The sequence below is a fragment of the Monodon monoceros genome, unplaced genomic scaffold, assembly GCF_005190385.1.
Source record: "Monodon monoceros isolate NGI ecotype Baffin Bay Population unplaced genomic scaffold, NGI_Narwhal_1 Super_Scaffold_1, whole genome shotgun sequence".
In the NCBI taxonomy this organism is placed as follows: domain Eukaryota; kingdom Metazoa; phylum Chordata; class Mammalia; order Artiodactyla; family Monodontidae; genus Monodon; species Monodon monoceros.
Genome location: NW_021703765.1, coordinates 62869609 through 62874066, shown reverse-complemented (window position 1 = coordinate 62874066; position 4458 = coordinate 62869609).

The window sequence follows — 4458 nt, the reverse complement described above, 5'->3', positions numbered from 1 at the left end:
ATGGAATTGTCACCTGCCTCCCCAGGTGACTCAGACCCACCCCTGCAAGGTCTCTAATCTTGTCTCAGCATGACCTTGTCTCAGGGACAGTGACCTTGAGGAGGTCTCACATCAGGACAGGGGAAGTACAGGATAAATGACTCCACCCCCATAGGTACACTGATGGGAAATATGGGCCCATGAGGTGAAGCTGAATTCTCAAAAGCGTTCGAAAATAGGAATAATGTAAGAAGGAGTTAGAGCCCATCAGGATGGAGGGAGTCCTATTGGAAATGAGGGAAGATGCCAGGGTTTAAGGGGCTGGGAGGAGGGGCTGGGTCAGAGTCGGCCTCAGGGCCCAGCCACAGGGACCTCTCCTCAGGTAAGTCTGTCTGCCACATGGTGCAAGGGAGGATTCTCCTCTGTCCTCAGCGGGAGGTCCTCCCCCCAGAGCTGGTGTCTCGCTGAGGTCAGGCTCCTCTGTCTACAGAGACGCTGGACCCAGTGTGTTTTGTGTGTTTTCTAGACAGAGAATCAGGGCGGACTGACTGGTCTTTCCCAAGATTATCACTGTCTCAGTATCTGAAATGTCTAGTTCCTGATTATGAGGAAAGCTGACAGTTGGCATAATTTCCCTCTGCATCCCAGGGTTTATGCTCCTGCCTCTGGGTACAGGGCCCCGCGGGTGATGCAGATGGAGTACCCGGTCCCCACAGAGCAGACCCCCGCATCCTTCCCGGGTACAATGGGGCGGGGCTACCCAGGAGTGATGGTGCTGGGTGTGTGTGTGTGTGTGTGTGTGTGTGTGTGTAACTGAACAAGACCCCTATGGAGCCTTCCAGGGACAGGCCATCCCCAATATCGTCTGCTTTAGCTCTTCTCTGAAGTACCTGGATAACAGTATTTGATGCAAATTCCCTGAGTTGTTTTGCAGATGTGAAATCCCCACAGCGTCCACCAGATGGAAGAACTACTTGGTGACCATGAGCACATAGCCCCAGGCCCCCAGGATCCTAAGGATGGATAATGTTAAGCCCTGTGACTCCACCGTGCTCCTTCACCATCAGCCAATCAGAGAACTGTGCACAAGCTGATCATGTACCCTGTGACCACCTCTGTCCTGGCCTTTAAAAACGCTTTGCTAAAACCCTCAAGGGTCTGGAATGTCGGCAGGTGCCAGACAGGAAATGCCTAGGAAACCAGCCTCTGGTAAGAGCCTTGCTGGTCTGATGAGTCTCGCCGTGATCCAATTCTTCACACACATTGTCACCATTTGACGCTGGGGATGAAGCCCGTCCCTCGGAAAGGCGTCCGGAAAGATTCTCCTGGTGTCCTCGGACTTGACCTCATCCACCATAGCCCTTTGCTGATTTTCCTTTGTCTCCTCTCACTGAAGGAAATCACAGCCATGAGGTTGACTCCCTACTGAGTCCCGAGAGTCTTCTCTGTGGGCCTAAAATGAGCATTTGGGGGGAATTTTTATAATTTGAAAAAATTTTTATAATTTTTTCACTTGACCTAGAATTTTTTTTGACAAAGGAGGAATTTAGCAGGCTTCTACCTTTTTCAGTTCCGGAAATACCACGATTAAGAAGCCAATGACAGAGATCTGCACATATCAGACTCTTCTCATTGCTGCTTTGACTCCACTGGCCATGACTGTAGTCTTGCCCTTGGTAGGGGAGGGCCACCCCTTGACCCTGGCCACCCAGGATCCAGCTCCTCCCGTTGCCTTTAGGATTTGCAGCTGAGTGGCTGCGGTTCCCACTCTGAGTTCTGGCTTGGAGAAGAGTGAGCACAGAGCCATTCAAGGATGCTCCAATCTCATTACCTTTTGAATCCCTTTGTCTACAGGCAGGTGTGGCTTCTCTAGATCGCTCCCTAGAGGCCATCTTGGATTTTGCTTCCGCCAACCGACCCGCAAAGTGCTGAGGCTCTTTCTACCTCCCCGAGGTGCAGGGAACATGAAACGCAGAGTCTCTGTGGAGTGAGCCCAGATCACAAATCCAGCTGACCCAGCTTGATGTTTCTCCCACCACTGCCCCCCACCCTCGAATCCCTTCCCAACGTGTTCTGGGGATTTCTGTCTGTGTGAATTAGGAGAACCAAGCAGTTCTTGGAGTGCAGTGCCCCTCTCGAGGCTCACACTCTATTCTCACCTTAGGAGACTGCTGGGACCCGAGTCTAATTGTGGGTCCAGAAGCAAAGAGGGGCAATGGGGGCGGGGGGTCCTGAGGAGAATCAGCACAGCCTCACGTGGCAGCTTCCTCAGGGCAGCCGTGACCTTTTCCTTAGGCAATGCAGGGTCAATCGCCCCAGACAGATGTGGAAAAACCTGTAACTCTGGGGGTGGGGAGGCGCCTTCCACAGGCAAAGAAGACACATGAGAATTGAGGGGCTCAATGTCCCCAGGTCCCTCAGGTCCTCCCACGCATCCCCACCCAAGCTGCAGGATCCGGTTCTTTCCCAACCACCTTCTTCACTACAAGGCTGGGACTCAACTTTGCTGGAATGTAGCCAATTGAAGGAGGAGGGTCTGGGTTGGATTTTCAGCTAGTTCAGTCCAGGTGCTGCACGAGATGAGGCTCTCCTCCAGGGCACTCCGGAAAGCTCGCATGTCACTTGTGCGGCCCTTGGGATGGGATCTTGAATCACTAAGCTCATCTTTTTCTCTCCCTACTCTATCCAGCAACATTCCGAGCAGATACCAATGTCATGATATTCTGTAGGGTTCCCAGAACGTTCCAAAATATTATATACAGGGTCACTCAGCTCCTCGATTCTTACAAGTGGTTGCTTAGAAGAATCCGAGGCAGGGATTTTTCTCATTCCAATGAACAGTTCATGACATACACTAGCTGTGCTGTCTGTTCTAATGGAAATAACCATTAGCACCATTCAGTAGAACCAGATTAGACAGCCAATTCCAGAAACCTCAGAATCAGTTGAGAAAAATCATCCTTAAAATTCTTTTGTTCTCGAAGCACTCCGGGTATCAAAATCGGGATTAGTCACATGGCTGCGGACAAACAGGAAAAAATATATATAATTTATTATAGGAATTGATTCACACCATAATGGAAGTTGAAGGTGTCTCACAATCTATCACCAAGCTGAGGGACCAGGAAAGCCAGTGATATAATTCAGTCTGAGTCCAGAGGCCTGTGAATCGGGGTGGAGGACGTAAGTCCTGGTCCAAGATTGAAAGCTGAAGAAGCAGCAGTGCCAATGACCAGGGTCAGGAGAAGTTGATGCCTCTGATGACGAGGAGAGAGCAAACGTCCCCTTCCTCTCCCTTTTTGTTCTATTCAGGCCCTCAACTCAAGGACAGTGCCCACTGCACCATATCAGTGATCTTCTCTACTCAGTCTGTGGACTCAAATGCCAATATCCTCCTGAGACATCCTCACAGACACCAAGAAATAATGTTTTAACCGCAGTATGGGCATCTCTTATCTCAGGCAAATGGACACATGAAATTAACCATCACACTGCTGTGGAAGAGCTGGCAAGAGTGGCACATCACACAGGATGAGGAAGTGGTTACCATCCCAAGACAATAACCCCAAGATCATATTTCCCACCACCTCCACTGTAGGCAGAGGGAGGAGCTCAGAGACCACTGACCTCTCACGGCCAAGCAGCATGAGGCTGGCGGCTCAAGGAGGAGAAGCATATTCAGAGCACTAGGGAGACTGTGGCTCAGGGACGTTTTGGTCTCACTTCCCCATGACCTTGGACCACTGTGCAAATTGCCACTACTTCTATATGAGCTACAGTAATAATCGGCCTCGTCCCCAGCCTGGAGCCCAGAGATGGTCAGGGAGGCCGTGTTGCCAGACTTGGAGCCAGAGAAGCGATCAGGGATTCCTGAGGGCCGTGTATTGACATTATAAATCAAGAGTTTGGGGGCCGTGCCTGGGAGCTGTTGGTACCAGCTGACATAGTTATAACCCCCGATGTCACTGCTGGTTCCAGCACAAGAGATGGTGACTGTCTGTCCTGGATTCCCAGACACTGAGGGAGGCTGAGTCAGGCCAGACTGGGCCCAGGACCCTGGGAATAGGAGAAACACACTCTGGTTAGTTCAGTGCTGGAGCCCAGGTGACCCTAGGGACAAAGACACAAAGGATCAGCCAGATGTCCCTGGGGTCCCTTCCCTGGAGGTCTCACCTGTGTCCTGAGTGAGGAGAGTGACAAGGAGCAGAGCCCAGGCCATGGTGGAGACACCCCAGACACTGCCTTCTGAGACCCCAGCCCTGGGCCTGCTCCCCCAGACCTCTCTTATCCCCTCCCCCTCAGAGGAGGGAGGGGCCTCCATGCAAACCTGCTTCCTGCACCTGCCCCTCCTCCCCCCTTCTGCTCACCCCCTCTGACATGGTTTGTTCCACATTTTTCTGCATCCCAGGACAGCAGAGATTATTGGAGACTTAACTCCTTCACATGGTGTGTGAGGACAGAACGAGTCCATGACAGGAT